Raw genomic sequence first — 13,888 nt, 5'->3', positions numbered from 1 at the left:
TTCTGCATTACAATTCCTTCCTGGCAAAGACATACAGCTCATCTGTCCTTCAGCATCTGAAAAATGCTGCTCGTTTTTGTATTCCGGCCCTGTGGAAGTTCTCCTCTTCACTGACCTTCCAAAAGTGGATCAGACAAGTGGAGGACTTTAGGGTTATGAAAAGTCTTACAACCTCATTGAAAAACTTCCACCTGGTTCTAGTGGCTAAATTTCACATGTAAAGATGACTTTAAACAAATGATATCTGAGTGACCAGGAGGCTCCATGGACACATGGCTTACCTTAACAGCTACCCAGTGCAATCTTTTCTGCACGAAGTTCCTAGTTTCCCACCGGCTGCTCCCTGATCTCCCCTCTACCTCCTTACTTTTAATCAGCAACATATTCTTGTTTTCCCTCTTCCTTTTCATCATTGACCTCCCTAGATGGAAGTTGTCACCCTTAAATTTTTACCATACCATACAGAGCTGGCCTTTTTCTCCCTATGTTTTTTGTTCAACCCACACCGGTATTTGAAAGGAAAGAGACAGAAATGTTGATCTACTGTTTGCAATGCTGTCTTCTAGTCACAGTCAAGTCAAAGACATATTTTCTTTACGGGTTACTTATCCTAATTTTCATCAGTATCTATGTTTCTTGATTGTTGACAGTTTTTTATTGAACAATTGATGTCCCTTTGCACTGTAATTTGCCCAATGTTCTCATGTACCTTGTATGTCTGGTTAACTTTCCCATTGTTTCTGTATAGTGTAGCCTAGAATGATCCAGCATTTGTCTGTAATTACAGATTTTGCAGTGCTGTTGCAGGAATGTACAGGTTCTTCTAGGTATCTGCACTGCAGTATTTTATTTGCTTTTGTTCTAGAGGCAGTGTCTCTTTAACCTCTTTCTGACCGTGTAACACATAAAGGTGGCAGCAGAAAAACCGAGTCTTAATAGTTGCCGCACTTATGCACTCATGGAGGTCCGAGGCTGTGTGCTGAGAGTGTGCTCACTGCATGCTCCCAGACCACTTACTAATCTCTTTTTTACAGACTCCTATCTTGTGACCACTGTGAGAGCCAATCAAACCAGTCACGTGATCAGAAAGTTACTCTGCAGCCATTAAATTCCACTTGAAGGCTATTACCTCCTTGCATAAGGTTAGCTTCACATCTGAGCGAGTGCGGGGAAAAGAATGCCTTCCCACACCCGTGCAAAAATGCAATGCTTTTAGCAGATGTGTGGGGGTGCCGTTTATCCTAATGACACCCCCACACACTTGAAACCACAGCTTTTCCTGTTCTGGGAACTGCACAGCACTATGCAGTTTCCCTGCAGCTGTGTTTTTGGAAAACACATAAAAATAAAAGTAACTCTCATATGGTAATATATTTAAAACCAGCTGCACAGTGGTCAAATATATCCTGTAAGGATTCTGTGTTGGCACTGCGTGGAGCACTGAAGTGTTGGGTGTTTCTCTCTTTATCCACTCACTACCACAACTGATTGGATCTTTGGACATTTTGGAAGCTGAAGTTCCTACAAACATTATATTTTGTATGTTATAGACATGTTATAGACATTCTATATGAGATATTTATGCATAATTTACACACTTTGAGAAATTGATATTTGTATATGCATTCATTTTTTGAGCGCTGCCCGTTTTCAGTTATTACTTTTTAAAACATAGTGAAAGGGCCTATTCAGATACAGGAGGTCCTATGTGGTTCATTAACCACACTCGTTCATTTACATGCATTACGTTGCTCGTTACTGTGCAATGCGTTAAGGCAACACAGTTTTTTAAAGGACTGTCAGCGCACCAAAAACACAGCACACAGTAGTGTGTTGCCATACATTGTGGTGCACTGCAATGCCTTAGTATGTTAGAGGGTGCCCTTGAAAATCAATGATACCACAACACACTAATGTGTAATTCATGCATTATTGCACATGTTACTGCAAAGCACCTCAAGGGATATATGTGAGTGGGTCCTAAAGGTGTCTATAAACATTATATAACAGTTTCCTGATCCAGTTGTTTTATCCGGAATGGGGCAATGATCTAACATGCACGGGCAGACTCAGATAGTCCTAAACCACTGTTGTCAGAGGAGAAAGACTTTACAATTCCTTCCGTTTCCCAGCTTGGAGTTTACACTAAGGACTCCAATATGTTCCAGTATGACAGCAATAGGTGCCCCAGGGGACAGTTGGTAAACTTTAGCGCCATCACATTTGAGGAAAGGAAGTGAGCTACCTGCTCCTCCACAAGTGAAAGTAGTGGGTATGTAATTTCAGTTTTCTGGGCAAACATAGTAGGGGGAAACAAAGGGGGATATTAAATTACCGTATTTATCGGCGTATAACACGCACAGGCGTATAACACGCACATTAATTTTAAGGGGGAAGTTTAGGGAAAAAAACTTAAATTTTAAATAAGGAACTTTGAAGCACAATAAGGGTCATTGCCCATCTGCAGCCTCACCATTGCCATCAATGCAGCCTCACAAGTGCCATCAATCCAGCAGTCTCACCATTGCCATCAATGCAGCAGCCTCACCATTGCCATCAATGCAGCCTGATCGATGCCCATCTGCAGCCTAGAGGGGACAGGGAGGGGGGCGGGACGAGCGCCTACAGATTACATACAGTGAGAATCTTCTATGATAGACAGAACAGTTGTCCAATGGCAGCCTAGGAGACGGAACTTCCTATTACAGAAACCGCCAAGTAAACAGGAGATTCTCACTGTATGTAATCTGACGGCACTCATCCCGCCCCTCTCCCTGTCACCTCCGAGGCAGCTCAAATTGAAGTATTGGCGTATAACACGCACACGGCATTTGCACACAATTTTCATGGTGAAAAAATGATATACGCCAATAAATACAGTAAGTATAATCAGCAGCAGTGGCTGGCATTAATGTGAACCTATTGCTTCGCCCTGCATCATCGGGGCATGGTCTGGTTTAACTAAAGCCTCACGGTAATTCTAAGGGCCCCTACACACCTGTACACTCTAGTAACTTGCATTAACAAGTCAGGTTTATTCTAACTCTTAAACCTTAACTAAAACTGGGTACACAATGGAACTGTCCAAAATGCACTACCTTTATGGCCCTGTCTGCCACCTACCACAGAAATCATTCAATTAAAACATTGAATGTGTCAGGCGAAAAATTGTCAACCCCACAGCAGCTGCAGCCAATCAGAAGCAGTCACTGTTTTTGCTCTGACAGCTGCTTGTAGTGATTATTTGTCAGAATACATTAGCCCCAACTGCGCTATATAGCATGGATGGAGGAATCTCAGCCTGTGGGCTGAACGAACTTTATATGTGTATATCCAGCTTAACAATGAAAGTGAATAAAACCAATAATATTAAAGGTTAAGTTCACCTTTGGGAATATGTTACATGTGAATATGTTCCATCCATTTTTAGGTTGGAACATGTAACATGTTCCCACTCCAGCAGCCGATCTGCTGTCTCTAATGACAGCAAGCTAGGGATCTTCTCTCCGAACATTCATTCACAGGGTTTTTTGAATGTCACAACTATATCTACCCTTAGTCTTTGTGGCTGTTGGCTTGTAGTCCTCAATGAACTACATTGTAGTCCTCAATGAACTACGCTGTTGATCGCTCAAGGTAGGGATGAGCTGAACACCCCCCGGTTCGGTTCGCACAAGAACCTGCGAACGGACCAAAAGTTTTGAACCCCATTAAAGTCTATGGGACTCGAACATTCGAAATCAAAAGTGCTAATTTTAAAGGCTAATATGCAAGTTATTGTCCTAAAAAGGGTTTGGGGACCCAGGTCCTGCCCCAGGGGACATGTATCAATGCAAAAAAAAGTTTTAAAGACGGCCGTTTTTTCTGGAGCAGTGATTTTAATGATGCTTAAAGTGAAAAAAAAGTGAAATATTCCTTTAAATATCGTACCTGGGGGGTGTCAATAGTATGCCTGTAAAGTGGCGCATGTTTCCCGTGCTTAGAACAGTCCCTGCACAAAATGACATTTTTAAAGGAATAAAAGTCATTCAAAACTGCTTGCAGCTTTAATGTAATGTTGGGTTCCAGCAATATGGATGAAAATCAGTGAGACAAACGGCATGGGTACCCCCCCCCCCAGTCCATTACCAAGCCCTTTGGGTCTTGTAAGGATATTAAGGGGAACCCTGCACCCAAATTTAAAAAAGGAAAGGCGTGGGGCCCCCAGGCCCTAGATACTCTGAACAGCAGTATACAGGCGTTGCAAACAAGACAAAGACTGTAGGTTTGTTGTTAAGTAGAATCTGTTTGTAATTTGAACTGCTATATTTTTAAAGTGTAGCTCCAGCCAAAAAATCTATTTTTAAGCTTTTTGGAAAACATAGGGAAGGGTTATCACCCCTGTAACATTTGTTTTGCTGTCTGTGCACCTCTTCAGAAGATTTAACCTCACTTTCTGTCCCAATGACAAATGTTTTTTGAAAATTAGGATTTTTTAGTGAAACAAGGATTGGTGATAAAGCATCATTGAAGAGGAGACACGTTTTTCCCATATTATCTCTTACAGGAGAGAATTTCCCTTCCTAGGGGTAGATTTCATCTCACCTGGTGGGCGCAGGAACGGGCCCTACTGTGAAATATTAGATCAAGAATTGTAATTACATGCCATTGTTGAACAGTGGTAGAAAAATTGGGCCTTTGGTGGTGGTGGTGGTGGTGGTGTTACCACAACACTGTAAGCCCTCACAGTTACTCTTGGTGGGTGCAGGAATGGGCCCTGCTGTGAAATATTAGATCAAGAATTGTAATTACATGTCCCTGTTGAACAGGGGCAGAAAAATTGGGCCTTAGGCACTGGTGCCACAACACTGCAACTCCTCACAGATGCTATAGTTGGAGCGCAGGAATGAGCCCTGCTGCAAAGTATTGCATCAAAAATTGTTATTATGTGCCCCTGTTAACCACTTCAGCCCCGGAGGATTTTACCCCCTTCCTGACCAGAGCGTTTTTTGCAATTCGGCACTGCGTTGTTTTAACTGACAATTGCGCGGTCGTGCGACGTGTCTCCCAAACAAAATTGACGTCCTTATTTCCCCACAAATAGAGCTTTCTTTTGGTGGTATTTGATCGCCTCTGCGACTTTTATTTTTTGCGCTATAAACAAAATAAGCGACAATTTTGAAAAAAAAACATTATTTTTTACATTTTGCTATAATAAATATCCCCCAAAAATATATAAAAAAACATTTTTTTTCCTCAGTTTAGGCCGATCGTATTCTTCTACATATTTTTGGTAAAAAAAAATCGCAATAAGCGTCTATTGATTGGTTTGCGCATAAGTTATAGCGTTTACAAAATAGAGGATAGTTTTATGTCATTTTTATTAATAATTTTTTTTTAGTAATGGCGGCGATCAGCGATTTTTATTGTGACTGCGACGTTATGGCGGACATGTCGGACATTTTTGACACATTTTTGGGACCATTGTCATTTATACAGCGATCAGTGCGATTAAAAATGCACTGATTACTGTGTAAATGACACTGGCAGTGAAGGGGTTAACCACTAGGGGGTGAGGAGGGGTTAAGTATGTCCTAGGGGAGTGATTACCAACTGTAGGGGGATGGGCTAGCAGTGTCATCACTCTGATCACCGCTCCCGATGACAGGGAGCTGTGATCAGTGACACTTGTCACTAGGCAGAAAGGGGAGATGCTGTTTACATCAGCATCTCCCCGTTTGTCCTCTCCGTGAGGCGATCGCGGGTATCCCCGCGGCGATCGAGTCAGTGGGACCCACGACCCGACTCGCGGTGCGCACGCAATGGCACGATGGGGAATTCAAATGGACGTACCTGTAAGTACCATGCCATTCTGCCGACGTACATCGGTGTGTGCCAGTAGGGAAGGGGTTAAACAGGGGCTGAAAATTTGGCCCTTGGGCACTGATGCTGGTGCCACAACACTGCAACCCCTCACAGATACTATAGTTGGAACGCAGGAATGAGCCCTGCTGCAAAATATTGCATCAAAAATAGTAATTATACGCCCCTCTTAAACAGGAGCAGAAAAATTGGGCCTTGGCCACTGGTGGCGGTGCCCAGAACCAAAAATGTTCTTACAAACTATCAGCATGAAAATTGAGGAGGAAGAAGATTGTGACTCAGCATAACAGGATAGTCACTCAGCAGCAGCATAGCCAGTCTTGAAGGGATCTCACATTAAAAAAAAAAATCAATCATTTACATCAGCATCAGGTGCTTGGTAGCTGGTGATCCAAGACTGATTCATTTTTATGAAGGCCAGCCGATCGACCGATTTGGTGGACAGGCGCACCCTGTGATCGGTTGCAAAGCCTCCAGCAGCATTGAATGTGCGTTCCGAAAGAACGCTGGATGCAGGACAGGCCAGTAGCTCAATTGCATACTGTGCAAGCTCTGGCCAGTGATCCATCCTCAAGACCCAGTAACCCAGAGGATTTTTTCGGTGGGAAAGGCGTCCAAGTCTGATCTTGCCCCTAGGTAATCCTGCACCATGTGAATCAGACGCTGGCGATGGTTGCTGGAACCGATCAGACCTTGGGGCTGCGGACTAAAAAATTGTCTGAACGCATTGGTCAGACGGCCACCTTCTCCACCACTCCTTCTGTGACTGACCGAAGCCTCAGCAACACATTGTCAAGGAGGACCAGGAAATTGTAACCTCCCAGGCTCTGGAAACGCGTTGCACAAACCATTCTGCAAGGCCTCCCGAAGATGTTTCATCATCTGCTCCCTCTGAGAAGACAAGATAAGGTCCGTAACCTTACCCTTGTAACGTGGATCGAGGGTTGCCAGCCAGTAATCATCCCTCCCCTTGATGTCACGAATACGAGGATCCTTCCGCAAGCTTTGCAGGATCAGGGAGGCCATGCAGCGTAGGTTTGCTGAGGCATTCGGTCCAGAGTCCTCTGGGTCACTAAAGACGACATGATCCACAACCACCTCCTCCCAGCCACGTACAGTTCCATGGGTTTCTTTGGACTGTAAATGATCCCTAGAAGACTGTTGCTGATGCTGAGTGCCAGGCTCCACCTCCATGCTGACACAATCCTCCTCCTCCTCCTCTTCTTGTGTGATTGGCGGGCACGCAGGAACCCTGTCTGGAGGCCTTGGGAGGTAAGGAAGTCCTCCTCCTCCCTCTGTTCTGCCTAAAGTGCCCTGTCCATTATTCCACGCAGTGTGTGCTCCAACAGGTGGACAAGAGGGACAGGTGGACAAGAGGGACAGTGTCACTGATGCATGCACTGTCACTGCTCACCAATCTCGTGGCCTCCTCAAATGGTGACAGGACAGTGCATGCATCCCTGATTATAGCCCACTGGCGTGGGAAAAAAAAACAAGGTCCCCTGACCCTGTCCTGGTGCCATAGTCGCATAGGTACTCATTGATGGCCCTCTGCTGTGTGTGCAGCCACTGCAGTATGGTCAATGTTGAGTTCCACCTGGTGGGCATGTCACAGATTAGGCGGTTCTTGGGCAGGTTAAATTCCTTTTGGAGGTCAGCCAGCCGAGCACTGGCATTATATGACCTGCGGAAATGCACACAAACTTTCCTGGCCTTCCTCAGGACATCCTGTAAGCCCGGTTACCTGCCCAAGAACCGCTGCACCACCAAGTTAAGGACGTGACCCAAACAGGGCACATGGGTCAGTTGTCCCTGTCGGAGGGCGGAGAGGAGGTTGGTGCCATTGTCGCAAACCACCATACCTGCCTTAAGCTGGCGTGGCGTCAACCACCTCTGAACCTGCCCCTGCAGAGCTGACAGAATCTCTGCCCTAGTGTGGCTCCTGTCCCCCAAGCACACCAGCTCAAGCACCGCATGGCATCTTTTTGCCTGCGTGCTTGCGTAGCCCCTTGAATGCCTACGGAGCACCGCTGGTTCCGAGGACAAATCAGCCCAGGAAGAGGCCATGGAGGAAGAAGAAGAGGAGGGGGTGGAGGAGAGAGGTGTGGCAGAATCACCACTAGTAGAATTTTGGAGGCATGGTGGTGGAACAACCTCCAACACTACTGCACCCTGTCCTGCATCCTTCCCAGCTGCCAGAAGAGTCACCCAGTGCGCTGTGAAAGATAGGTAACGTCCCTGTCCATGCCTGCTGGACCATGAGTCAGCGGTAATATGCACCTTACCGCTGTCCGCCCTGTCCAGCAAGGCCAAGACATTGCCTTCCACATGCCGGTAGAGAGCTGAAATCGCCTTCCGTGAGAAAAAGTGGCGTTTGGGAACCTGCCACTGAGGAACCGCACATTTCACAAACTCACGGAAGGGGGCAGAGTCTACCAACTGAAAAGGCAGCAGTTGAAGTGCTAGCAATTTAGCCAAGCTAGCATTTAACCGCTGGGCATGTGGATGGCTGGGAGCAAACGTATTTCAGCGATGCAGCAGCTGGGGCAGGGAAATTTGCCTGGTACAATCTGACATCGGTGTACCAACAGCAGATTGCCCGCAAGTACTTGGCTGTGACACACCTAATTCTACACCTTCATTCCTCTCAGTGTAGGTTTCAGAGAGGACTGAAGGTATAGGGGGGTTGGAGATCCCAGCTGATGAGGAGCAAGGAGAGGTCCGCTTTGTTCTTTGGTGTGGGTCTTTTAGGTATGCTTGCCAACAAACTGCATGGCAGGTCGACATATGTCTGGTCAAGCATGTGGTGCCCAAGCGGGTGATGTTTTGGCCACGCGAGATACGCTTGAGACATATGTTGCAAATAGCAGCGGTCGGATCTGATGAACTCGTCTCAAAAAAGGCCCACACCAAAAAACCTTTGGAATAACGCACAGAGACAGCAGCGCCCTGCACACACAGAGCTCTGCGGTCTGATGCAGTCTGTGTGCTGCCCTTAAGCCGTCCCCTGGAGGGCATCCTGCCTCATTGGAGATGTGTCTCCTCCTCCTCCTCTCTCCTATCAGGCAGCCACGTGGAGTCAGTGACCTCATCATCCCCTCCCTCCTCATCACTGGAGCAAAGCTGGCAGTATGCTGCAGCTAGGGGAACATGACTGCCAGATTTACTTCCTTCTTGGGCACCCCCTCTCTCTGGGCTCACGTTACTGCCTTCCTCTAGCTGGGTACCATCATCAGAGCCTTCAAAACGCTGGGCATCCTCCTGGAGCATGTACCCAACACTGTGGTCAAACAGTTCAGGGGACTCCTCAGGAGGACATGATGCGGCTAGGGAAGGAGTGACTGATGCCATTGAGCCGAGGCAAGAGGCCACGTTGGCAGCTGCTTGCCAGACAAAGTACCCTGAGCCTGGGTGAGAGAGGATGAGGAGGATGAGGACGGCTTGGTCACCCACTCTACAAAGTCTTCCGCATGTTGCAGCTCAAAACGGCCAGCTGCCAAAAAAAAGGACAAGTGTGTCCCATGGCCACATGCTGATGAGGATGCACCGTCTCCACGACCAGCACTGTTGCCTCTAGACACAGAGCCTGCTTGCCCTCTTTTATTGGCTTGTGACTGTCTGCCTCTCCTTGTTGGCCTTCCAGACATACTAATGGCCTGCAGTGAGATGTAGCTGCACAAAGCTGGTATGTATATATATACTGATACTGCAGCTAGCAGAATCAACTGCCTGCCTGTAGTATTATTAGTATGAGAACACCAGCAATTGTCTTCAGGTAGCTTTAGGTGCACACTGTGCAGAGGACACAATACACTAACTGTAAATACTGCAGCTGCCTGCCTGTGGTATTAATAGTATCAGAACAACAGCAATTGTCTTCAGGCAGCTTTAGGCGCACACAGTGCAGAGGAAGCAATACACTAACTGTAAATACTGCAGCTGCCTGCCTGTGGTACAAATAGGATCAGAAGAACACCACCTATTTTCTTCAGGTAGCTTTAGGTGCACACTGTGCAGAGGACACAGTACACTAACTGTAAATACTGTAGCTGCCTGCCTGTGGTATTAATAGGATCAGAACAACAGCAATTGTCTTCAGGTAGCTTTAGGCGCACACTGTGCAGAGGAAGCAATACACTAACTGTAAATACTGCAGCTGCCTGCCTGTGGTACTAATAGGATCAGAAGAACACCACCAATTTTCTTCAGGTAGCTTTAGGTGCACACTGTGCAGAGGACACAGTACACTAACTGTAAATACTGCAGCTGCCTGGCTGTGGTATTAATAGGATCAGAACAACAGCAATTGTCTTCAGGTAGCTTTAGGTGCACACTGTGCAGAGGACGCAGTAAACTAACTGTAAATACTGCAGCTGCCTGCGGTACTAATAGGATCAAAAGAACACCACCAATTTTCTTCAGGTAGCTTTAGGTGCATACTGTGCAGAGGACACAGTACACTAACTGTAAATACTGTAGCTGCCTGCCTGTGGTATTAATAGGATCAGAACAACAGCAATTGTCTTCAGGTAGCTTTAGGTGCACACTGTGCAGAGGACGCAGTACACTAACTGTAAATACTGCAGCTGCCTGCCTGTGGTATTAATAGGAATAGAACAACAACAATTGTCTCCAGGTAGCTTTAGGTGCACACTGTGCAGAGGATGCAGTACACTAACTGTAAATACTGCAGCTGCCTGCAGTACTAATAGGATCAGAAGAACACCACCAATTTTCTTCAGGTAGCTTTAGGTGCACACTATGCAGAGGACGCACTACACTAACTGTAAATACTGCAGCTGCCTGTGGTACTAATAAGATCAGAAGAACACCACCAATTTTCTTCAGGTAGCTTTAGGTGCACACTGTGCAGAGGACACACTACACTAACTGTAAATACTGCAGCTGCCTGCGATACTAATAGGATCAGAAGAACACCACCAATTTTCTTCAAGTAGCTTTAGGTGCACACTGTGCAGAGGATGCACTACACTAACTGTAAATACTGTAGCTAATAGGACTAATATGATCAGAAGAACACCAGCAATTTTCTTCAGGTAGCTGTAAATACTGTAAAAACACCTGCCTGCTTGTCAGTAGGAAGAGAATAACAGGAATGGATCTAACTAAACTGAATACAGTGTGTGTATATATATATATATATATATATATATATATATACACACACACAACACCTAGGATGCATATACTGTATATACACAATACACTGTAAGTGCAGCTAACTGACTCGCCTGACTCTATCTAACTTAAATCAAATGACACTGTCTCTCTGTCTATCGCTCCGCTGCCACCGCAACACACTACACAAGGCCGCCATGCAGGCGGACTTATATAGTGTGAGGCGTGTACCAAACCCCCTGAGCCATAATTGGCGAAAGCCACAGTGGCTTTGGCCAATTACAGCTCTCTGTATAGACAGCGCTGTGATTGGCCAAGCATGCGGGTCATAGCAATACTTTCCTGGCTCTAAGTAAAAAAAAAAGAAAAATGCACATTTTTTTCCTGCAAAAAGATAGCCATTTATATTTTTCTTTACAAAGGTGAACTTATCCTTTACAGTATTATTATATTACCTATATGTTATATGATAACAAAGATAAATGGTCACACAATTGCATCTCAACCATGCCTCCTAGACATGGCCTCTTCATGGCATATGCCACATTGACTTTTCCTCCAGAGAATTATGTCTCCTCTTTCCTTGATGGATGGGAAAAAGATTTGGCTCTACACCTGAAACCTGAACAAAGAGAGTTCTTACTCTATTTACACACAAGTCCCCCATCTCGTTAAGGCTTGAGTGCATATTGCCAGATGTTGGTTCTGACTGTTGGAGGTGTGGCATGGCTAGGGGTACAATTTCTCAATTTTTGTACATGTCCGCGGATCCACCCCTTCTCTCGAGATGTCTGTGCCTTGATTCACAATCTCACTGATCTGTCCCTAGAACAGAACCCAGTTGCATGCCTCCGACACCTCAGCTTGCTGTCCAAAGAACGTACCACCTGGTGAGAAACCTCCTCAACGTAGCCAAGGCATGTACAATGGCACAATGGAAATCTCTGTCCCCCACACGGTGTCTCAGTGGAAACATTTGGTGAATGATATAATGAGCGTGGAAGACCTTACCTCATCCATGAGAAAACAAAAATCTAGACATGGGTTTACTGGAATTAGTTTACCTTCTCTGAGGGTTACCAGGAGCTCCTCACATCTAGTCTTGTATAAGCCAAAATATAATGGCTATGGGAAGGAACGTTTGCTGCCTACTCACCCCTAATACTTCCCCTATTTCACTTTGCTCCTTTCGCTTTCCTTCTTGTGCCCCTGTATCTCTTTTCTTTTCTCTGTGAAAACATGCAACCGTTTTGGCGGGAAATTGGATTCCCCTTCCCGTCTGCGACCTACGTTCTTTTTACTTTTATTTACAAAACTTTACAGTCATACTGCTTTCAGCAAATTCACTAGCTCGGTTTTACCAATTACTGTTGACTTTTTCTCTTATGGAACATCTTCACTTTGGTAAGCCACACCTCATTCTATGTTTTACCCATCTAGTCAAGACCAGACCTATTGTACTGATGCTTGCTATGTGTACTTTGTGTAAATTGTCACTAAAGTAAAGAGTTAAAATTAAAATTTGCCACACTGATAAAATAATACATTCACTAAACTGCATCCAGATAAAAATAAATAATAGTATAAAAATATAAAATAAAAAATAACTATTTCAATAAAATAGTGATTCAAGCTTTAGTAAAAACAATGACATTTACTAAGTCAAAACAGTGTAATATTTTTTTTGGGTGATTAAAATAAAAAAAAGCAACATTAGAAAGAAATTTAAAAAAATGTAAAAAAACAGTAAAATATTGCTTTTGCAAAATATGTCTAAAAAGCAACACTGCAAGAAACATGAATATTACAAATAATATGTTAAAGGAAATGTCTTCTGTTAAATAAGGGGGCTACTGTTGAAGATTCCCTTCTAAAAATGCTGATTGCTGGCTGCTGTAATGATTCTTTGGCTGTAATACTTAATATTTAAAAGTCACTGACCAGAAACATGTACACAGGTTGGGAAAGTCAGAGGAAAGTCAGCAGTCCTCATCTAAATTCTTGTTTGAGATCAGAGATTCAGTGAATCACTCTCTCCTGTGTTTACACCTGGGATTCAGCATGACAGTCAGTATTAGGAGAGGTCGGCAATAGGAACTTCTATGTTTCTCTTATTACTTTTTTTAACTGCACTTGTCTATTTTATATAGGTAAAATTAAAAAGCAAAACATAAATAAATAAATAAATAAATAAATAAATAAATAAATAACTGACCTGTTGTAAATAGTAGTCATGGCATGATATCTTGTCACCTGAAGATAGATTATTTCACATCAAGAACATCCAAAAACTGAAAGAAAAATCAAGTCCTCACTTTTGTGTAAATGATGCCACAAGCCTCTAACAGTATTGAGAAATGCTTCTATTGTGTGGTTTCATCTTTAGTCAAGCCTTACAAGCAATGATTTGCATGAGGCTCTAAATGCTGATTAATAATGAGAAAGAGAAAAAAAAGTGTGAAAAAAGTGTGCGTATATATATATATATATATATATATATATATATATATATATATATATATATACACACACACAAAACGTATTTATATATACAGTATCTCACAAAAGTGAGTACACCCCTCACATTTTTGTAAATATTTTATTCTATCTTTTCATGTGACAACACTGAAGAAATGACACTTTGATACAATGTAAAGTAGTGAGTGTACAGCTTGTATAATGCCCCGTACACACGGTCGGACAATGATCGGACATTCCGACAACAAAATCCTAAGATTTTTTCCGACGGATGTTGGCTCAAACTTGTCTTGCATACACACGGTCACACAAAGTTGTCGGAAAATCCGATCGTTCTGAACGCGGTGACGTAAAACACGTATGTCGGGACTCTAAACGGGGCAGTAGCCAATAGCTTTCATCTCTTTAT

The 13,888-nt window shown here is 44.1% G+C and overlaps 1 protein-coding gene across 3 annotated transcripts in view; it reads right to left on the bottom strand.

Annotated features, from left to right (window-relative positions):
- The window catches only part of IL21R (interleukin 21 receptor), a 77,444-nt gene extending 64,081 nt beyond the window's left edge, over positions 1-13,363 (bottom strand). The window contains exon 1 of one of the 3 annotated variants that reach the window (XM_073636767.1): positions 13,217-13,363. The gene's annotated coding sequence lies outside the window, so the exon portion shown is untranslated. Of the gene's footprint in view, positions 1-12,065; positions 12,331-13,216 lie in introns of those variants that run through there. The other 2 variants (XM_073636768.1, XM_073636769.1) reach the window with 2 other exon arrangements.
- Positions 13,364-13,888: the final 525 nt, after the last annotated feature.

The sequence above is a fragment of the Aquarana catesbeiana genome, linkage group LG06 (assembly GCF_042186555.1).
Source record: "Aquarana catesbeiana isolate 2022-GZ linkage group LG06, ASM4218655v1, whole genome shotgun sequence".
Taxonomy (NCBI): domain Eukaryota; kingdom Metazoa; phylum Chordata; class Amphibia; order Anura; family Ranidae; genus Aquarana; species Aquarana catesbeiana.
Note: the sequence above shows the minus strand (reverse complement) of the source record. Positions and strands in the feature narration are given on the sequence as shown.